Here is a 16,993-nt window from a genome sequence, read left to right on the forward strand (position 1 = left end):
CTGTTAATATAATTTATTACAAGAAATAAATTTCAAATGGAAAGGAAAATGTAAATGTCTCGTAATGGAGCGAAAATGTTCTCGCCTGGATTTCTTCTCTCCTTTTATCAGTGCAAGAGAATTCCTTTTAGATAGGGGCATATTTCAATTTTGTTTTAATCCAGCTTTATCTGTCTTGGGAAGTTGCATTTTGTCCACATTTAAAACCGAGCGTGTGTCAATCTCTGCCCGCGTACAGACGCAAGTACATACGGACTCCGAGTAAGTACAGCTAGTTCACACTAACTTTCTAGATCGGAAAGAAATACTGAAAAATATCCGATGTTCTTTTAATGTTATCTGCTGACTTTTCTTTCCAATATGGTTGCGGTAGATAGAGTAAGTGTCCATTTCTAAAGTACTAACACCATGTTTTGGTTGGTAAAAAGATTCATCATATATTGGAATATAAACAGCAACATACTGAATTAGAAACCATTCGATAGATCGTATATGGAAAGAGTGCCGAATATCCACCATTATTTAAAATATCCTTATTTATTTTCAAATATAATCGCTTCTAAAAGTTCTTTTAAATGTAATTTATTATCTATATATGTGGTTTTGTGGCGCCTGTGTGTATGACGCGCCTTCGCAATAGTACATTCCACTTATGATGTTTAGATGCTGAAGATGAAAATATAAATTACTTATTTATAAAAATAGTCTATTACCACTTCACAGAAAGCAGATTCTACTGGACATACTTGTTCGCTATTTCTAACAATTTAAACAGTACCATATATTCATTTTGATTTTTACTAAATAAAAACGCTTTCATTTTTGAAAGACGCTCGGTTGATAACTTACACTAGTTTCTATGACTCTTTGCTACCTACAACCAACATCTTCGTAAACAGATACCGTAGCATTCGTTCTTCCCATATGTTGCTCCCGTAGCGTTTTTTTCTGTCGGGTTCGGTCGTTCCTTTTCTGCTTTTTATACGTTTACATGTTATTAGAATTGACTTTCCATTGTGTCCTATTTTGCTTGCACTCTTCAGATTTTTATTCACATTGTCTATAATAATCGTCTCTATTATTTTGCTCCTATTTCTTGTTTCAGTTCTTCATGTTTCTTGTTCAGCCTCTTCTTGCCAGTCTCATTTCCACGTTTTCTATTCTCTTCTAGTCGCTTTCATCTTTGTTTATTACTTTGACTCCTTTTTATGTTTGTTGATGTTGTTTTCCAGGTTTGTTCGGTCCATTTTGTTTTCCCGTATTTTTGTGCTTTAACTTCATGATTTTTGCTTTGAGACATGCGTGAATTAAAGTGTTCATAAGTTTGTATATATCTGTTGGGAGCTGGGAGAAGCTTGTCCACTTTCTCTGTTTATGTGATTCCTTTCTTCAACCTTTGTTTTTTTCGGGATGGATTTTTTTTAATTTTATTCGTTCATATGTTTATGATGTTTTCTACATCAGCTGCTCGTTTAGTTTTGTTGTTCCATTAATTTCATATTCGATGTTTACCGTGTTTAAATTTTGCAAGTCTTCTACCGGCGGGGCTTACGTATACAAGGATCCAGTGAGGTTTTTTTCCTGGTCTAGTCTATAATTTATATTTCGTTGTATTCTATATTTTTAAGATTTGAAATCCAACCTCTCTTACGAAGTAGTTTAGCTTGGGTCGCACATTTTTCTTCCCCTGCATGGTAATCAATCAACATATCCTATATTCATCCGTTTCCGATAACCTCGATCATTGGGATGGCTACAGTAATAGCATTCTTTTACTAGTTCGTTTCCCTAGTCTTATATTTCTTCTTTAAGGGCGATGAAGGTTAAATTGATTCTTCTGGGTTTCATCTATATTATTTTGGTATCGAGAATTAGAGGAGATACTTACCTGTTCTGTGTCTGTAATATTCTGGTATATGAAATAAGAAGATAGGCCAACAATTGCAGGGTAACCACCGTGTATCTCATGCCGTTCACCGATTCATGATAACCATATCTTTCTACTGGGTCCCAAGTTATGATATTTATTGCGGACATTTTTCATAGTGACGTGTTTGTGATAACATCGAGCCCAGACATCTTTTTACTGTGACTCTCTCATAATGATAGTGTTTACCTTCAATTTAGATTTGAGAAAAGGTGCACTATCATCGTTCATAAAGGACATGCACAGACATTAACACAAATACACACAAAAAGAACTAAGTATACGTGTATTAGTATAAGGTCTCGTGAGCTTTTTTTTTCTTTTTAAGGAGGGTATTCGAGGTTTTGCTTCCACCTTTAAAGTAATAATTTTGCATGAATACTGCCTACTTATTTACAGTGTTTCCTTAATTCTTATACATCCAATTTCCTTATATATTCGAGCAAGTCACCTTGTCACCTTTCCTTGCGCTATAAATGTATTTATTCTAACTTTCAAGTCCAATCTGGTAAAAAATATACGGTGCTTATTAGGAGATAGGGGTGTTGGGTTGGAAGACTCGCGTTCCTGTGAACGCCCCTGACATAAAATGACAGTAACCACCTTAAAAGAGCAATGACGACCATGAATAACGGTATCCACTACTGGATAACAGTGTCCGACATTTGAAGGCAAGCGATTTGCACAACATTAACTGCCAGTGCAAGCCAGTATAACCCCCTCTCAAGAAAGGGCATCTACCACAGTCTATTTAATTTCAGGGTAGTAGAGCGTGACACTGGTTACGATCGATAATTGTAAAGGAAGAAAGTGTCCGCTAGAAAAAGCAAATAACCGCCTTAATTTCATTTCGGAAGCCGATACTGCACATGACCGCCAGTCATCGAGACGTTCCACAAGAAACCGACAATTCCAGTTGTAAAGACAGATAACGTCCACCAGTAAACTCCAGTTGACATCAGTAAACGCCTCAACAGAGTACGACTTACATTTTAGTTCCCGCCGCAAGCATTCAGTGACAACTTGTGGATGCCTGTCTCCACTAGTGCCCAACAGTTTGAAAACAGACGATTTTAATTATGAGCCTGCAAATGGGGTCGAAAATGATCATGGCCGTGCGGGATCTATTTACAAAGTACCTGCAAGAATCACCTCAAACAAGCACCAATCGCCAGTAACCGTAAGTGATTACAATATCAGCTAGTAGCTTCTACTAGTTGTCTCTGCAAGGCAATGTCCGACAGTGGAAACCAGTGTCCGCTATCTTTTAGAGGCGGCAGTAGCCCCCTCCCCCCCACTATTGTCTTCCATTATCGAATGTGTTCTAGCTGTGTCATATTCAACCCAAGCACCGCACGCACACCGCACCGCACCCGCTGGTAACTTGTCCAGCTTGTAAAATATAAATGCTGACTATGTTAATTGTAACGTCAATGTTGTTATGATGGAGGAGAAAACACTTTTATTTACACGTGGAAATAAGTAATTATATATTTACATGTGTGTTTGGTTTTGCTTTTAGTTTCAACTGATAAGTATTAAAAAAAAAAAACACTAGACAAATTTCCGCGAATATCGTACTGAAAATGAAAGCTGGAATTTAACATCAATAATTATGTAAAGGGGCATAATCCAGGAAAAGATTTCCTCAGAGTTATTTCCCATGCACTATCCCTTTTTTGCCTCGTTTAGCGCTTATTCATGTTTGTTTAGAATATAAAGCAAAGCACTATGTATAAATAAACAAAAGACTTTTTTTTTTTTAATGCTATTTTTTAGTGGTACACCTTTAACAATTACATTTTATGAGTAGTTATTGTGCGTATAAATATGCTTCTTACGTGACAGTATTTATTTTTTTTATTATTATAAACGCGAACAACATGGAAGTTTTAAGCAGTTTTTAATAAAAAAGATGTATAAAATTGCGCCATGTTCTTCGGAAAACTCATTTTGTTTCTTATAATTTCTGTTAGTCTTATAACGGTTAAGGGGATATTACTATGGAAAAACAACTATATATACACAGCACACACACACACGCGCGTGCACACATACACACACATGCGCGCTCTAATGCACATTCAGGGCGTTAATAAATATTTTATTTCCTCGAATTATATATATATATATATATATATATATATATATATATATATATATATATATATAACAAGGCCAGAGGGTTTTCGATATATATATATATATATATATATATATATATATATATATATATATATATATATATATATATATATATATATATATATACCCCAAATCCCTGGCCTTGAGAAAGAGCAAACTAAAACTTGCTGGTAGGGTTTAACATGATCGGATATAACAGCAAGGGGAGATTTGATTCCAAATATTTCTCCAATGTTACATCTTCATTCTTTTAGAGATAATATACGATTATGAATATCTCGGTTATCAAATATATATAAATATCATTATATACTGTGAAATTTACTTCATTTATTAAAATGAAAGTGTGAATATATTATGGCACTTCTGCAGATCAGGGACATTAGACGAATGTGTGTATTTTCGTTTCTAGAACGGCCGATATGGGTCGTTTCTCGGCCAAAAAACAGGGGTCAATAACTCTTACTTTCCGAAAAGTTCGTACAAAGTTTTCTTCGGAGATGCATATTAATCCTTTACATCAGTGCAAGATTGCATTGTTAACGTCAGATCTCCGTAAAACTAAAGAATTCTTACAGATGAATAGATTGCTGTCGGCCGCAGAGTTCTGTGAATGTCGACGTTGTCAAAACACTCTCGATGAAAATAACTTATTAAAAAAGAAGCACTATCATTAAAAACAAGTGAAACAGAAGCGTACATGCCCCCCGTGAGTGTACAGTGAACGCGGCATAAAACAAAATTATTAAATTCGACATTTGCCCCCTTCTCGACCCATTTAGCCCAAAATTCAACAGGAGACGTCCAATTCTGGTGAAAATGAACGAACGGTTCAGTTTAAGGCCTTAATCTGTGTAAATTTGAGTTCTGCACCATGCAAATAAAAAATGAATGACTAAATCCATCATTTCACCCCCTCATTTAGCCCCAAAAGTCTCAAAGGCATTAATATATTTAAATTTGTGTTCAGCACCATACACAACTGTTATATAGACATGCACAGAAAATTTTGGACAAATATGGTAAAATAGTCTCAAAAATGGAGTGTTTTTAATAGCCCTAAAAGAGCCCATGTGACATACCCAAGAGTTATCACGGAATATCGACAAACAACAGCATATAAAAATCAGTTAGTTACAACTTTGCACAAAAGTTTATAAAAATCCAATGTTTTTTTTTAATAAGCACAAAAGTGTCAATGTAAGCCATTTAACCCGAAAGGCATCCCTAAGGGGTTAACTGAAGTTTTCCCGGAAAATCAGTTCTGTTACTTTTTACTAATATCATGTTTAATGTTTGTGTAAAAATTCCAAAAATGCCAATGCGTACTTATTAAGAAATGTGCGAACAGACGAACGGACGCGATGGACGAACGAACAAGTGTGGATTTATAAGACCACACTTCTTTTGTCGGGGGACGAAATAAAATTAATTTAAATTGTTATATTTTAATATTATATTTTATTTATTTTTTTATTTTTTATTTTTTTACATAGGTGTCACCACATTATCAAGGCCTATCGGCCACTCAGGGATAAGGGTTAAAGAGTGTAGAGTAGTCAAAAGGACAATATAGTAATCAATAGTAATGGAAGTTCGGTAAATTTGTTAACTTAAATGGAACGGCTCATCAGAAACTTGTTCACGTTGGACTTGAAGACAACCATATTATAGACAGCTGGAAAGCAGGAAAAAGGAAGACAATTCCACAGGCGTGCAGTTCTAAGAAAGAAGCTTTGATCATGGAATCTATTTTTAGGTTTAGGCACAGATAAAGAGTTGGGAAAATCATTGATAATATTTTCAGCTAGTCTAGTGTTTCTTGTGAAAGTTTGGCGAGGGGGGGCCATAGATTGAAGCTCAGTCGAACACTTTCCATGAAAATAACGATAAAGCAGAGACAAACTCGCAACATCTCTTCTGTGAGATAGAGGTTGCAGCGAAGAGAAAAGGACATCTCCCACCAGGCCACGAAGTCTATTTTGAACCCTATCAAGGCAGGACAAGTCCTTTCTAGCAGCTCCTGCCCATATGTGGCAACAGTATTCCAACCTTGGACGTATCTGGCTCTTATATACATTTATATACAACCTTTTTATACAAAAATACAAAAAAAATGTTCTGAAAATTCTTTAAATATTTTTTTAAAAATTATATTAGTCCACATTGACAAACTAAAATTATATTTTTATACATTTTTATACAATCTTACTGTTATAAAAGCAATTCTAAAAAAAAAGAAATATTTTATGTTTTAACATGTTTAGTTTTTATTTTCACATATAAATTAATCATTGAAAAAGACTGATATTAAGACAATGAAAATATATTTCGATACATTCTTATACTTTAAAATTATATTTTGGTACATTTTTTATAATTTAAAATTATATTTTGATAGATCTTCATACTTTTAAAATTATATTGTTATACATTTTATACTTTAAAATTATATTTTGATACATTTTTATACTTTAAAATTATATTTTGATATATTTTTATACTTTCCAATTATATTTTGATATATTTTTGTACTTTACAATTATATTTTGATACATTTTTTTATAATTTAAAATTATATTTTGATAGATCTTCATACTTTTAAAATTATATTGTTATACATTTTATACTTTAAAATTATATTTTTATACATTTTTATACTTTAAAATTATATTTTGATATATTTTTATACTTTCCAATTATATTTTAATACATTTTTATACTTTAAAATTATATTTTGATACATTTTTATACTTTCCAATTATATTTTGATATATTTTTGTACTTTAAAATTACATTTTGATACATTATTATAATTTAAAATTATATTTTGATATATTTTATACTTTAAAACTATATTTTAATATATCTTATACTTTAAAATTATATTTTGATATATTTTTATATTTGAAAATTACATTTTGATATATTTTTATACTTTAAAATTATATTTTGATATATTTTATACTTTAAAATTATATTTTGATATATTTTTATACTTTAAAATTATATTTCGATATATTTTTGTACATTAGAATTATATTCTGATATATTTTTATACTTTAAAATTATATTTTGACATATTTTTATACTTTAAAATTATATTTTGACATATTTTTATACTTTAAAATTATATTTTGATACATTTTTATACTTAAAGATTATATTTTGATAAGATTTTATGATACAAATATTTTGATTTTAATATATTTTTTTGTTATTTACTTCGTTATTATATATTTTGGAGTTATCGGAGAAACTAGTTTATATTTAATGTTCACAGAACGACAGATAGAGAGTGTTTCTCATTCAAAGAACAGTGGTCGGAAACTCCTCTCCGTTGCTGACATGTTACTGATCTTAAGAAGTGCAGATATAACATATGATACATATTTGGAATACAATCCCCCCTCGCTGTTATTTCAGATGATTCGAACCCATAGCACCAAGTTTTACACTCCCCTTATTCGAAGCCACAGATTTTGGAAAAAAATTAAGATATTTTGTAATTCATATTCAAAACTAGAAACTTAAATCCCTATGATTGAAACATTTTATGGCTGCGAAAGAGTTCTAAAAATAGGCTCTGGATGATTGCTTATGCTCTTAATGTGCAACCTTAATGGCCAATTTCGCATATCCCTCTAAAAATTCAGGTCATTACATTTCCAAAGGGCCTTCATTTGTAAAATCCTGCTCATTAGTGAGTTAGACTGGAAATTATAAACTTGACAAAAACGGTGGTATATATATATATATATATATATATATATATATATATATATATATATATATATATATATATATATATATATATATATATATATATATATATACTGTTAACCAAATTGGATATTGAATGCAAATGTCTTTGGTGCTATGGAATGAAACTAAATGAAAATTTGCAGACTTTTTGAAGATTATAATATTTTATATGGTTCAAATGTTCTAAGAATTGGTTAAAAACGCCCTATATTTTCAAATTGATAAAATTTGCCAATATTTTCTTGGCAAGCAGCTTCAGTTTTGCTTCCTTGGGATGAATCTTGCTTACTGAGTTTTTTTTTTCTTTTTTATTTTATTTTATTTTTTTTTTGCTTGTACCCACTGTCGCCTTGTCAAGCCACTGATAAGTAAAAGCGATTTTCCATAGTATGTTTGTTTGTCCTGGTCCATATTTTTGTAAACATTAACAAAGTACTTTTCTTTGATTGATTGGGTAGCTTTTAATAGGGTCGACGGATAACATGTTGTGTATGTAAATATTTGGCAATATGAGGATTAGTTAAACTGAATTTAATATACTTATATTTAATAGTTTATATATCTAAAATGTTTTTATTATTATTATTATTAGTAGTAGTAGTAGTAGTAGTAGTATTAGTAGTAGTAGTAGTAGTAGTAGTAGTAGTAGTAGTAGTAGTAGTAGTAGTAGTAGTAGTAGTAGTGGCAGCAGCAGTAGTGAAGTTACTACTAGACGAAAAACAGACATTATTGTTCATACCTGGTCTGTGTTTAATCTAACCTGTTTAACAATATCGTATCTTTATTTATCTTTTTTTTCACGAAAATAAAAATAAAACGCTCTCAATTTTAAAAATGCTTGATTGGATAAAAAACACTGATTTCTTTTATGACGATTCGGTAGATGCAACTAACACTTTTATAAAAAAATTCATAGCTTTACTTTATTATTATTATTATTATTATTATTATTATTATTATTATTATTATTATTATTATTGTTTTGTTTTGTTGTTGTTGTTGTTGTTGTTGTTATTGTTGTTTGTGTTGCTATTGATATGTTGCATATATTATTTATTCTTATTATTAGTATTCACTTAATAATTTAGTAGTCAAATCATATTGGAGTGAGATGCAATAGGAAACTAATATACTAATGTTCCTCTTAATAAACCGGACTACCTATTTATTTTAAAATTTTATTTTCATTAAAGGCTACTGTGATTAAAATATTCAAATTTTCAAATAAAATATTTACTTTATAATAAAAATAAATATTTTTAAAAAACAATAAATAAACAGTAAAATGTAGCATATTCTCATGCTAACATCATAAGTATTAATTAAGAACAAAAAGGTCACAACTTTTAAGCATGTCAATTTTATTATGTATTTTAAACTAAAACAGAAAGTACAGTTTAGCAAAGAGATTATTGTCATATAAACCGAGATTTTCCCCTGACACTAGTTACACTGTATTTATAACCTGCTTTGTCTGTATTATGATCTAACAATTTATAAAATAGCGGATTTTAATTATTAATTCTATTAAAGAAAAAACATATATTTATATTTTTTCCTAGATGAGAGTATACTCTGTTCAGCGGCCTTTATAATGTGCACTGACAATAAACAAGACCTGAAAGAGGTAAAGACAAAACAGTTAGAATTTCACAATTATAATTCTCTATCTTCCTCCACGTCTTTGCGTATGTGTCGATGAAATCCTCAAAACTTACAAAACAACAACAGTATGCAAAGGGGAAGGGAATCTGTATGAGGGAACATATTATGTTGAGAAGACCTGGTCGGGAGCTGACTCAGGATGACAGTGGATTTCCAATTGTTAGGACGTAGTCCTTGAGCCATTTCTGTGTAGTTTCAGCGCAGCCTGGCCTACTCAGCGTACATACACCAGGCGAGTGGGGACTTACTGGAATGCTCTATATTCTGAGATTGGCTTGGAGATGGGGGGTTTCTGGAATTATATGGCTATCAAAAGTTGGTTGGATTATGTGCGACATTGCAGGCTCACTTTGTGAGAATCGTAGTGGTGTGTCCGGTGAGCGCGTCAGTTGAGTGGGATATCCAGGAATAATAAGGGCCTTCGGCTCCATGACTTTACGTGATGTTGTACTATCATCATATACAACAGTTGGTTCTGTTCCGGTGGGGCAGCATGACGCAATCGAAGGGCATCTTTGATTGTCAGCCTTGGGGGAGGGAGTTGTACTTTAATACACTTTAGCAGGATTTTTCTGTTCCTAAGTCTTACCCACCTAGATTCATCAATGCTTATTGCATATTGAGCGACTTGGCGGACTTTGATTACTACTCCATTTTTATCCCATTTGCGTTGATAAAGACCGACCTGGGTTTGAATGCGCACATGACCACCAACGACCAGTGGTGGGAGCATTTGCGTATGCTCCAATAGCCTCTCAGCACCCGCATGTGCCGGTTTCGGAGTGTTTCTTCACGTGCTTGCCAAGTGCTGCCTCACGTGTTATGTCGTTGATAATTTTCAGGAATAATTGGCATAAATTCGCGAATGGGACGACCGAAAATACACATCGCTGGTGACAGCTTGGTTTCTCGATCTAGCGTATTTCTATACTGCAACATAGCATGTTAGAATGAATGAGTATTCATGGTGCCGTTGGGGCTTGTGTTATCCAGGCGCGGTTTAGAGTCTCCACTCTGCAATTACTTAGTAAGGCGATAAGTTTCTGGGCGCCATCTATGGGCCAGTTGGAGAAGTGGTTGTAGTGTCTTTGATAAAAAGAAAAAAATCTGCACAGAAGCACTGAAAGCGGCATTCCCGGCTTGTTGGGGGGGGGGCATTGATGACGCTCTTGGTTTTGATGGTGCATTCCGGTTACATTGCAGGCAGTTTTATATGGTGTTCCTTGATAGCTGACGTAATCCCTGGCGAAACTACAGACGCTTTAGCCCTTGCAATCATAGACACCACGCCTTGTACAGCTAGCTTCCAGATGGAACACATGATCTCATGCAGGGTTTGTCTGTGAGTTTTCCACCTAATGTGCGAGTGAGATCCCTATGTAGTGGCTCGTAACAGAATTCCAGTAGTTGGAGCACTTCTTCGCGTCTAGATATCTTTGTGGCATCCCAGCGTGATTGGAATTAGCCCCAGTCTTCGTTAATAGCGGCCGGGGTAATGGTTAGCCGTTTAACCTTCTCAACTTTGGCCGTATGAGTAGAGGCACCAACAGTGTGTATGTCAACTGAATTTTCCTTATCGCAACAGCTGCTTACAATTGATTACATTGGTCTTCACTAGAATGTGGGTTGCAATAAATTTCTCCAAAAACCAATCCTCTTTTCACTCATCCAGAGAATTTTAAAATTCTGGCAAGTGCTTTTCTCGTCCTTCTCTCCATTCTACTAAATCATCTCTTATTTGGTGCATCACTAGTTTATAGTGACACGAAGAAAAACACAAGGGGGGGGGGAACTTACACCTCTGCATTAGGGTAGGTCGATTTTGGCATTATGACTAGGTCTATGCAGAGAAAGTTGTTAAATAGCATTAAGAATAACAACACAAAATACTTTTTTTCTAAAACTGCATCGTTTTTTGCTAAAATGAATTTAAACATTGAAAAACTCAATAAGCTGCGTCTATGTCGCAGGGTGCCGGTGTTAAATCAAAGAATAAGCATGTCATATTAATGCCAGTTTTGAAGAAAAAATATGAAGGGAGTATAAACAATACGTTTTTTCTTTTGTTTTTAATATCTATTTTATTTTTAAAAACTAATTGAGTGTCGATATAAAAAGACACCCTGCAAAATATTTCATTTAAAATGAATTAAACAACTAATAAACCAGGGCTTTATTTTATCCGGTTGATATTTCTGTCTACACTGCCAAGCAATCGGTTTCATTTTCGTGTTCACACGTGTGTTTACTTTGTTAACCGGAGCTTAATTCAAATATAGAAATTATTACATTTTGCATTTTATATCTTAGCAAACCTTTATTATTTCTTTTTTGATATTTACCAATTTTTCCAAATTTTAAATTTAATTCATAATTTCCTTTGTTTAATTTCTTACCATATCATAAAATATGTATTTTGCAGATATTTTTCTAACCATGAGTCGGAAACGAACTATTTCTACACAATTTGTGGGCACACCTTTTCCATTAAATACAACAGAATCCCTACTTTCCGTCAGATTATTCAATATGGTTTTTACATGGAGAATTCTCGCCCAAAGTTAAATAAATTTGTCCTTACAAAATTAATGGCAAATGATGTTAAAGATATTTGGAAGGCAGTAAATTCCAGTTTGCCCCTATTAACTGAAAAATGGATTGTACACAAATTGCAGGACACCTGCTTTAAAAAAAAACTAAGCAAATAAATAGAAACGTTTTATCCGCATATGCCAAAAGTCTTCTGGTCAATTACAAATTGACAAATTATTTGATATTTCATCTTGTTCGTGTGACCTGCCAATTGCAAGTTGTCATGCCAAAAATATTAAATGCAAAAAAGAAAATTGTCAGTCAAAGCATATTGTCTGTACCTGTCCCATAAAAAAGGTTAGTTTATTCTATTTTTTAAATTTTCTCTTATTTGTTTAGAAAAATCTTTTTAATGAAAATCATAGACATCTTAAATTAAATGAATTTCCCTACTTGTATTTTATGTAAACCAATGAGAAAAGAAATTACAATTTTTTTACGTGAAATAGAATTTATTTCTAAGATTAGCGTAGATTAGAATAAACATTTGTCGAATTTTCTAATTCAGGTTCCTGTGGAGGAGAGAGTATTTGAAGGACCAAAGAAATAAAATAGGACTCGAAGGCAATTTTCAATTGAGACCTGTTGATAAAGCTGTAGTCGCAAAATCTAAAAAGTTAACTGTGTTAGGAGAAAAGCAAGTTGATTCACACACCCCACCCCGCCTATTGCTTCAACATCCCATGACCAGAATATCATTCTGACATCAGATAAATAGTGATGGAACAGATGAAAGTTTTGAACCAGAGGAAGAGTGTAAGAGTATTTACAGCCTGATAAAAATTCCTCGTTATGCCATTGAACTCATCAGGGGTGATGTCTCGTCAAACCTAGGTGTAAGTCTTGCAAATGCTTTTCTTTGGGATCTACAGGCTGCGGGCCTTCTGAAATAAAATATTGATTTAAGGAAATTTTTTCTTGATAAATCCAAAATTGACAGAGAAAAAAAAAGATAAAAAAATAATGCCTATCAAAAACATAATCCAAAAATTAGAAACCTTGTCTGCATTGGTGATGATGGGAAACACGACAAAGACACTTTATTTTACATTGAAACTGTCGATGAAAAAGGAAACAAAAATCGAAGAAAAGCTAAAGGACAAGAGCATCACTTGACATTTATGAAGGAGATGGGTTGTGGAAGTAAGGGGATGTATCTAAGACATGGAGTGATTCCTGCTGTTAGAGCAACTGGTGCTGTTCTGACAGATGAAGTTCACAAAGTTCTAGAAGAGTATGAGAGTGTCAATACTTTAAAGGCTGTCCTTTTAGACACCACAAGCACCAAGACTGGTTTCCTCACTAGAAAACAAGCTGTATAGAAAAATATACACTATTGGTTGTTCTCTACACCAGAATGAGCTTCCTTTTAGGGCATTATTTCAATTTCTTGATGGAAGTCAACGAAGCCCAACAGCATTTACGGGTCAACTAGGAAAATTATGTGCCAACAATTACCATCATTTACCCCAAATTGACATTTTACCAGTGAGTAGTCCTCTGGAGGGCAGGTATTCTGAACTAACAGAAAATGATCTCACTGGTGACCAAAGACTACTTTTAGAGTATGCTGTTGGTATTTCAAGGGGTAAAGTAGACCCTCAGTATACAGCATGAAGGATCTGACCTTTAAATCAGGCAAAATGGCTAACTCTGGCAATCCGATTAATGTGTTTGTGGACCCGTAAAATTTATCCATCTGAATTGACCAGAAAAATGCACCAGCTGATTAGTTTTATTGTAGAAGTTTATACAGTTAGCTGGTTTGAAATTAAACTGGATAATAAATTTCATAACCAGCAAATGTATATTTTTAAAATGATTGGGCAAATAAAAAAGCAGCCTCCAGAAATTCAGGAAATTGTTTTAAGCAATCTTCAGTTTAATGCTTTTGCCCTTTTGCTAGAGAATATTCTGTTCTCTTTGTTAAAATCAGATGAAATTGAAGTGAGAGAAGAAGCTATAAGAAGAATTTTAACCATTAGGTAAGTAAACATTCATATAAAACTGATCGAATCGTTTATTTCGATTTATACATTCATTTTCAATTATTAAATTAAAAAAAAAAAATTAATTGAAATAAAATTGTGTTCATTTGTTCAAGTTAATAAAATTATTTGACTTCTCTTTTCTTTTTCAGTGAGGAACCAGTGAGAAAGCGTTTAAAAAAATATCAACAATAAATTTTGACGCTTTACATTTATCAAAGTGGAGGTTCAGAGCCAGCACTAACTGAAGAATTATCAGATCATGAACTTTAGTAATTATTTATAAGCGGCAGAAAGCCAGAGTTACCTGATTTGCCTGCACATTCACAAAGTGTGGAAAGGGCTGTAAAATTGACATCAGAAGCCTATGGACTTGAAGCAAGACATAGACATATAATTGCTAAGATTTTATGCCATGAAATGAGGCCATTTTTTGCTTCAAAGTGATCCTATAGGGAGAATTTTGATATTATGGTAAAAAAATAGCTTTTTACTTGCCAATTGTTTTGTGTTTTTTATACAAGCATAGATAACTGCCTAGAGATAGGTAAATAATTTGTTTTAGGTTTTATTAAGACTTTTTTCCAAACAGAATAAAAACTTTTTTTTTTCATTGATAGTAAAACGAATTGAATTTTGCAGTTATAAAACAAAGTAAAATGCAGCATTTATAGAATTTTTTAATTGCCGCTACCTCAGTATGGGGGGCAATTATAATTTTGTTTAATATTTAGCATATCAGTCATTATATCGTTTATTTAAATATATAAAACAACTTGTTATGATTGAAACTGCAAAATACTAAATAATTTCTCACAAATCTTTCACAGATAAGGATTTTTTCAGTGTCTCAAAGTAGATGATCTTTAAAATCAAATTAGCATCCGATGCCTGATGTTAGAAACCTAGTTTTTTTATGTTTGTACTCCCCATATGTTTGTACAACTTTCTCTGCTTCAACCTTTTACATTTTTCAAAAAAAGTTGAAAATCAACCTACCCTACTCTGCATATGCAGTTTTTATGATGACATACACTGTTTATTTGTGTTTTATCTGTGTGACAGTGTCATAATTCTTGAGTGAATTGCATGTAATCTGGTCCTGGTAGCAATATATATATATATATATATATATATATATATATATATATATATATATATATATATATATCAATCCAAGTTAACTCTGTAACAACGTGGACGTTTTGATGAATGAGAAACAATTTTGTGCTCTCGTGGAAACGGGTAACAGATACATATGCTTTTTTTTCTTTCCTGTTTTTTCTTATGAATACGATTTTTTTTTTATAAATACAAAATCTACTTACCTACGACCAAAATTACGCCTATTCTTTGTCTTGTAATAACAACGTGCAAAGTTGCTTGAATCAGCGGAACCGAATCGGAGATATAGTCATTCCGGATTTTAGTCGTACGCCAGGTTTAATAAAACTAAAAAAAAAAAAAAAATTGTACGACTATTTGCTCCTGCTGCTGATTTGTTATTAAAAACAACTTTGACACGGACGAACTACTGCGTTTGTAATTGAAAATACCGTAAAAATCTCGTGTATTATTAAAATAAACGATAAAATTAATTTATTCCTAAATTTCTATCGAGAGGTTGTTTTTTGACAAATATATTTTTAAATTCATATAAAAAGTATTTTAAAAAATGATATATATTTAAATAGTATTTATTCCAATTCTGTGTTCCACTTTTTCAGTTTTTTTTTTTTTTTTTTTTTTTGTAAAAATCTTTTCAAAATATAAACAAGTTTATTTCGTTTGATAAGTCAGTCTCGATTTTACTAAGTACGCACGGCTAAAAATTAAATACGCTTTGATGTACGTCCACTTAAATCCTTATAGCCTGAGACAATTATTGTCACAGTGTATTGGAAAAAAATTGTCTCAGTCATTAAAGGCTTAATTAGTCAAAGTAACGTCGACGCGAGTTATTTGCTGAAAACATTGCCCCAGTTTTTTTTACTTTTTACAAAGATTTTCTAGTGTTATGTTGTTATTGTCTTACAAAATTCAAAATAAAAAAAAACTGGTCACTTGTAAAATTTAGTTTGCAAAAAAAAAAAAAGCTTGGCTGAAACTTGTGACTGTGACTAAATTTGTTTTGATTTTATTTATCAATAAATAAATAAAATTGTATATATTTTTTTTTTTTATTTTACAAAGATGAAACATAATTTTTAAAAAATTGGCACACTGGGTTGAAAAAGTCTCAGTTTTTCAGGTTTGCCAAAAATAATCGCGATTGTGACAAATGTGTTATTGTTTATTTTAATAACAACATTTTCTGTGCTGACGGAATTAGTAGATCGCTCAGGTACTTGTACAGTTTAGTCAAGACATAAAAAAAATGAAAATATCGTTTTGCACTGAAGATCTCCGAAAAAATCATTCAATTTGATTGAGTAGATTTTTACAGTGGAAAACACGTTCTTAATGAGAGCGCGTTGAAGTCAGCCATTGTGAAATTTGCTGAACACGCCACTGGGAGATAAATCCATGTAAAACGCCGATACTCCCTCCCCGTCTTTAATTCTAGCTTTTCTTCCTAAAAATCGAAATATGTTTGTATCATAACAAATTGTTTTTTCGCTGTAAAAAAAAAAAAAAAAAAAAAAAAAAAAACTTGATGAAATTAAGTGACATTTTTTTCGGAGAACTTCGTTTCATAACGGATACGTGCAATATAACCTTTTTTTTTTTTCGATATGTTCATTTTTTCATGTCTTGGCTAAACTGTACATTACCATCGCTCGTGTAAGAGGAAATATTTAAGAAAAATCGGGAGTTTTATTTAGTAAATGTCATATTAGGCATGAGCTTAAAAAGATATTAGTCGAAAATACCCTCTCGAAACTTCTGAATAAATTCGTTTTATTGTTTA

At 32.2% G+C, this 16,993-nt stretch overlaps 1 protein-coding gene across 3 annotated transcripts in view; it reads right to left on the reverse strand.

Annotated features, from left to right (window-relative positions):
* Positions 1-16,993, reverse strand: part of LOC145276832 (lipopolysaccharide-binding protein-like) — a 274,030-nt gene that overhangs the window by 201,159 nt on the left and 55,878 nt on the right. The window contains exon 1 of one of the 3 annotated variants that reach the window (XM_080128188.1): positions 15,411-15,562. The exons of 1 other annotated variant lie outside the window; for it this stretch is intronic. The gene's annotated coding sequence lies outside the window, so the exon portion shown is untranslated. Of the gene's footprint in view, positions 1-15,410; positions 15,563-16,993 lie in introns of those variants that run through there. One more of the 3 variants, XM_080128193.1, reaches the window with a different exon arrangement.

This window comes from Euprymna scolopes, chromosome 5 (assembly GCF_053919585.1).
Source record: "Euprymna scolopes isolate OS-2025 chromosome 5, ASM5391958v1, whole genome shotgun sequence".
NCBI lineage: Eukaryota > Metazoa > Mollusca > Cephalopoda > Sepiida > Sepiolidae > Euprymna > Euprymna scolopes.